Genomic DNA, 7,132 nt, shown 5'->3' with positions numbered 1-7,132 from the left:
ATATACAATATATATCAATACAATATATGTCAATACAAAAAAAATATTTTAAACAGAGGTAGAAACATGCATGCATATAATAGTCAATATAATTTAACTTTGTATCAATATACAAGAATGAATACCAATATTTGTCTAAAAACAGTAACTCACAATTATAAATATATTATCCCATCAGGGGGGGGGGGGGGTCCTAAAACCAACCAAACGCTGGGCGCCAAGTGTAGACGTAAGTCACAAACGATGCCACAGCAGTTTGGAATTATGATTAATGGGGTACTATTTATTAAAAGGGGAAAAAACTTACAGATCACCGTCAGCCCTCTGTACAACCAGGAAAGGAGTCTAGTCGCCAGCCGAGCAGGAAGTGAAGAGAGCGAGAGAAGGAAGTGGCCGCTTTTTTAAAGGGAGAGAGACCACGCCCCAATGGACGGGTATCTCAGCGGCTATAGGCTGGAGGAGCGGAAGGACCTCCCGCAACAATGATTTCCAGTTGAGCAAGAGGAATCATCTAGCTGCCTATGGTAGCAAGAAGGGTAGCAGTCCAACTTACTAAACCTGGATGGAGGTGGGCGGTCCTTGGACTTCCCACAGGTCAGGGAACCCTGATTGCTCTTCAAGCTGATGAGGGAGAGGGACTTGATTGGGGGAGGGGGAGGGAAATGGGAGGCGGTGGCGGGGAGGAGGCAGAAATCCTTAATAAATAAATAAATTAAAAAAAAAAGAAGGGTAGCAGTCTATGTAAAGAATTTCTTTTTTCATTGAAAGAAGACAAGAACAAAATGACCTTGGGAGAAGGGACACTGCTCATAGAGCAGTCACATTCGGAGCCTGTTTGCTCTTTCCCAGTTGTGGGTCAGAATAATGAATCCAACTGTAGCGCGGGATGCACAGTGCTGGTTTTCCTTGCCGGCAAAGCTGCCTTCAATTGGAGGATCATGATACACAACTGGATTTTGAAAGTAAATCTGAGATGGCTACAGGAAAAAGGAAATAGGGAGACATGCTGGAAAACGACTTTGAGATGTGAATCCCCAGGCATATTGAGCTGGGATACATGCTGGTGGGTGTATCTTCATTTAAGCATTTCTTTATGGTCCTATCTTAAAATACCATCGTGTTTTGAGGTACTAGAGACTAAAGTTTCTACATGCAAACTTGCAAAGTGTCCAGACTGGTATCTGTATTATGTAGAAGAAATCCATTTAATAATTTCCTAAGTACTTAAAACAAATAGAATTTCAAAAGACATTTTAAAAGGTAAATAGTTGTATCTGACTACAAAGAACAGCACAAGAAAATAGGCCATAGGAGATAACACTCATAAATGTTACTCTCTACACTGAACAAAAGTAGATAATAATAAATTGCAATATTAGAATGAGAAAAGAGTATACACTAGGAAAACTGAACTCTGTTTAATAAGGAAATTCAGTTGATTCATCTTTCAACATGAGTAACTAAAACCAGAACTATAACTTTGCCATCGGAGATAGTAAAAACAATGCCAAAGTAAAGTAAACAAGTGTGGCATCTGGAGGATGAGGAAAAAGGCTAAGTCCACTTTGCTTGCACTTGTCTGTCAGTAGCAATAAAGGAACACCTACGAGTCAATTATTATTACGTGATGAAAACAAAAACACACAAAAGAGAAGTTGAGCCATGGGGATTCTTTAAAGACACTATAATATACTTTAGCTATAAAATCTCACAACGGCTCAGTTTGCCTGCCATTGTTACTGCCTAGGCTCATAATTGGCAATTAAAGTTTCAGAATGGCACTCACTTACAGAGATGAGGGGATACTACATAAAGTGGGAAGGGAGAAGCTCATATATGAGTGGAAACTGGGAAGTCATCCAGAAATATCTCTGTGAAGAATTGTGTCTCACATTAGTTTGGACTCTTACTAACCGGCAGCCCTTATGCAAGAAATCACATGGGTTGCCCAGCATCTCAGTAAGTCTCACTTGATCACTAGCTCTTACTAAAGCTCCTACGAGCATTTCTTAGCAGGCATAAAGGATGCTCTAGCATCGTCAACCCCAGGAGACTCTCTGTATGCAGGACGAATAGCTCTCCAACGCCTGACAGAAGACTGGAAGAAAGGTAAGGATTTGTGTAGAGATACATTTGTTTCCAGGTTTGTTAAGAATTTTGTTGGTTGAGGATATGTTCAGATCCTTCTGTTTCTACACTGAGAAGCTGCATGCAGAGACCATGGGACTTTCTTCAGGGAAAGTAAGGAGGCATAAGGCTTCCTTCTGATAACAGTGTTGGCAACCTTGAATAAGGGGGATCGCAATAAGATTACCAAGAGCACTGGCATTTCTTTTATTATTGTTATTCAGATACGTTGCTGCGGGCAGAATGATGAAGCTTACATTCACTTCAAGGGGAAAGCTGATGTGGTTGCACACTCCCTTAATCTCAGTATGAGGGAGAATGAAGGAATATTACATTTGCTCTAAGTCAGACTAGGCTACATAGTAAGTTGCAGGAGAGCCTTTGGTACATGGAAAGACTGTGTCTCAAAAATAAATAATTAAAAGGCAAGAGTGGGTCAAGATGATGTTCAGACCTTGCTTCCCAGACTGACTGCTATGAACCAGACTTCATTGTTCTGTTTGCTTTTCAATGTTATTCTCCTTTTGTATATCTGAAACCTGAGAGGACACCAGAAGAAAAATGTTAGCCTGAAGTGAAATCTTTGAAGAATGCTCCTTGAGTTGACTGTTTGTAGTGATCGACAACATGAAGAGACACTGGCAATACGTAATGAATCGCCTTAAGGCAGGCTTGTAAGGAGCTGTGCTTATCCCTATCCACAGCCAGGAAAGAAGCAGTTCCCAGGAGAGAATAAGACTTAGCTGTAGCTGCAGGAAAGGATGGCCATGCAAGCAGAAAGTCACTGCCATTGCCTACTGACCGCCTCACAGATCGAGAGCTGGGAGACAAAAACTCAACTCTCTCCTCCCTCCCTCTTTTCTCCTGGTGATGTCTCCCAGGGACTCTAAAGCCACATGTTCAAACTGTAGGACACTGTGTCCAGGCAACAAAGACCCTGATTTTGTTCCCACACCATCCAGCCAACTAAGGCTGGTCTGAAAAAGCTATGTTCACTTCCTGGTGCCTCTACACCCTAATAGGAGGGTGTGTCCACTTGGGAATCTCCTTTCTAGGTGTGTCCTCTGAGGGAGTCCTGTATACTCCGTGAGGAAGAAGAGAGATGTTGGACGGAGATGCCTGTCCTTAAATGGCTTCTACCCATATCTCTATGGTTTACTAAAGTATATTAGAGTGTCTCTTAAGAATTCTCATGGCTTGATTTTCTTTTTTGTGTGTTCCTGTTTTCTTCACCTAGTAATTGATTGTAGGTGTTCTTCCATTGTAACTGTCAGGCATGCGCAGGCAAAGTGAACGTACCCTTTACCCCATTCTCCACTGCCGCACTCTGTATGTTCTATTTTCTTTGTTTTTACTATCTCTGAATAGCAAAGTTTCTGATTTTAGTTATTCATGTTGAAAGGTGACTCAACCTTTCAATCAGCTCCTTTCCTTGCCTCTGAAGTTTGTTTCCGCTATATTTTATTTAACCCATCACTTTTACATCAAGCATGGTTTTAACTTAAAAATTAACCCCAGGCTTTTCTTTCCTCTATGCATTAAAAATAGTCTGTGATACTAAGATTGTAGGCCTGGGCAGAAGAGATAACACCAAGGGAGGCTACTTTAGTGGGCTCCACCCACAGTGTTAAGAGCAAATCAGTCACCCTGTCTGCTCCAATGCCATCTTCTAAGGCTCAGAAAAATGTCAGTTCTTACCTCTTTGACTGTTGAAAGCACCCAAAGAGAAAATACCTGTTGATTTCAGATCAGTTGCTATTTCTGCAGCGTGTGTGTGTGTGTGTGTGTGTGTGTGTGTGTGTGTGTGTGTGTGTGGTCTCTTTATATTCTAAGTCATTCACTTTTGCTTGCCTTCAAAGGCTCCTCTCAAACAAAGGCTTTTTTTCTGCAAAGGAAGTATCACTAAAGATCTCCTGGGGGCAGGAATGGAATCCATTCATGTGGCTCACTTCACATCACACCAATCAAGTCTTTCCTTTTGTTGTTTGGTTTTAATTCCACTACATCTTTTCCTGGCACTCACTCAGATCTCACCCTCCTTCCTTTATCCTTTATGTTGCTGGGCCATTCAGCCCAAACTGTCACTCTAGCCCAACCCAGCCTACCCAGACATACACAATCTGTGTACAAAAATAGACCTACACTGCCAGCCAAGTCATAATGAGTCCTCGCGGGAGAAATCAGTAACAAAAGAATTTTAAAACAGCCAGCCCACCCCCCAAAAGAAGATTACAAAAACAGACTCAGAAGGCAGCTCGATGGCAATTTTATTAGACTTTCGGAGCAAAACAAGAGAGTAGGCAAACTGTAAATCTGGGCAGCTGCCGCAAGGAGGAAGATGGAGACAGGAAAGAGAGGGGGGAAATAAACAGGCCTCTTGAGTTAGGGTCTAATAAAGCTGGCATGCCCAGCAACAGAAGATGGAAAGAAACTCCACGGGAGAGAAGGATGGGGCCTTCAGGGATGAATGAGAGAGTCCAGAGTGTCAGGAAAAGCATGCTTGGGCTTTTGTCCCATGGTGGGATAGAATGCTTTTCTGAGCTAGAGTGAACTTGGAGAAGCAAATACGCTTAACTCTACGATGTGAGGCAGGCTCAGAGATGGCTGCGCTAAGGGTGGTGTGAGGGGTAAGTGAATTGTCATTCCCTCCACCATCTTAACAGTCTCCTGGCGGGGGTCTGACAAGCACAGCTTGGTCAACTCTTAAGGGAGGAGATAAAAGTGTACGGGGTTTTAATCTATTGAGCAGATGAATGTCATGTCTCTTGACAGGGTTAGAGGGAGAACTCAGAATCCATTCTTTTGACCAAGAAGAAGCATCTTTCCTATAATGGACCGCAACAAAACCCTGATATCGCCACCTCTTCTGTGGTATTTCAAGTCCTAGGGAGGTAAATGTAATGTTTCCCTTTCAGGGGTTACCAGGGCGCGAGAAGTGAGCCCAAAGCTGACCATAGGAGAGGGGTCCATCTGTGTAATACTCAGGAAATTCCTCTAAACACACAGAGCTATTCAAGAGAGTCATGAAGAATAAAATATTATTCACCTTGGTTTGCTTAAATGTCCTAGTACCTACAACTGTGTTTCATTCTTACTTGTGCATGTGACCCAAATAGTCCACTACTGTCATGTTCCTCTTCCACTAACTCATTTGATGACCAAATGTCAAGAACACAGAATGTCGTACATAGAGCTAGACCCTCAGAAATAGGTTTGTTTCTGTCTTCAGAGGACTACATGACATCCTAAAGCAGACTCCCTTACATCCTCAAAGCATCCCCTACGTCAGCAGTCATGATGTGGCCAGAGGTTTTCTTTGCCATCTTCAATTTCAGTAGCTGAGAGAAAATGTCTCACCAAGAACAAGGCAATACCTGTGTCCACAATCCTGTTTTCTCAAATCCTGTCCCAGGCTCTTTTTTTCTTACCTTAAGAAATTCTGGAGACACACTGTGGTGTCTGGCAGGGACTGTTGGAGTCTGCATTAATGTCGAGTCTAGAGAATAATGCTCTGTCCATAAAGGAGAGAAAATAAGGCTTTTAGTGCCAACAGGAATTAGGACTATTCAAAACTTAGACATCCCATCTTTTAAAAATAATTTTGTGCCTGTTTCCTCCCCTGGTGGTCCTGGGAATGAGAGATCATGATTTGTGGGTGCTTATGTCTTGGTTAGGTTCCCAGGGCCACTCCTGGAGGTTCCAGTAAGCTCAGTAGGGGAAATCCAAATTACAGCACTGACTAGAACTAAGAACATTTCTCTATTTGTGCTGCCTAGTTTGATGTTAGCCTAATACAAACTAGAGTTCTTTGGGAAAAGAGAACCCAAGTTCAGGAAAATGACCCCATCATTGGCGCGTGGGCAAGTCTGTGGGACATTTTCTCCGTTAATGATTGACGGGGAAGGACCCTGCCCATTGTGAGTGATCCAAACCCTGGGCCAGTGGCCCTGGGTGCTGCAAAATAGCAGGCTGAGCAAGTCATACAGAGCAAGCCAGTAAGCAGCACCACTCCAGGCTTCTCCTCTGAGTTCCTACCTAGACTTCCCTCAGTGATGGAGTGGATCCTGTATGTTGCAAACTGAAATAAAGTCTTCCCTCCCAAAGTTGATTTTGGTCAACTAACTAAGACATCGATGTTTCTACAAGGCTCTTCTGCTAAGGAGCCTACAAGCCTTCATCATGGCCCTCTTTCGGCTGGCAGGAGACACAGTAGTGTTCTAAATCCTGAGCTTCAGAATTCACAGGAACACATTTTTTTATCAATGTCCGCAACCTGAAAGACCATCTTTCTCTCCCTGTACTGTTTCATCATAGGTTTCCTGGTTTAGCTCACATACATATCTTATCCTGCCGCTATCCACGTACCCAGTGACTTATTCCTCGTGATCATCTGTTCCTATATAGTAGGCTGTTGTAGGCCTGAACACACCCAGCAACATTAGCACCATTTCCTGTCTATGCATGACCTATCTGTATTGCCACTGCTGCCACAAGACATACATTAGGAGTCCTGTAGTCCTGCTCTGGGTAATGTCTCTGCTGCTGAGCCAGCTGCAAAAGCACCAGTATGGCTTCCTGGTTGGAGATTTTGACTGTTCCTGGGGTTGCACGACGCATTTCATCACTACTGCATGGCTGGTATCTTTATTAGCTGTGTTCTCTGAGTCTAACCTTCCTGACTCGACAGGATTCTCTGTGATTCCCAACAGATGCTACTGAACAAGTTGCATCTGACCTCTGAGTTCACAGTGTTGGTGTTCCTCCTCTGCAAGGTTTCTGGCATCCTATATTCAGATTGACTTTATGATTTAAGGTTGCCTTAGCATTGCTCACATCTACTATCATCCACAACAAGCCTTCTTCTGCTTCCTTTTGAATCTTCCTTCCAGCAAGAGCATCAGTGGGGGCAGTGGCAGTCTGCAAAGCTGACTCTCCAGGAGATCTTAGACGACAAGCCTTAGGTGGACAACGATGCAGAAAAGCTTTCCTTAAGAAACTAGGGAGA

Source organism: Microtus ochrogaster, chromosome 22 (genome assembly GCF_000317375.1).
Source record: "Microtus ochrogaster isolate Prairie Vole_2 chromosome 22, MicOch1.0, whole genome shotgun sequence".
NCBI classification, from domain to species: domain Eukaryota; kingdom Metazoa; phylum Chordata; class Mammalia; order Rodentia; family Cricetidae; genus Microtus; species Microtus ochrogaster.
This window is presented reverse-complemented; position numbering follows the sequence as displayed.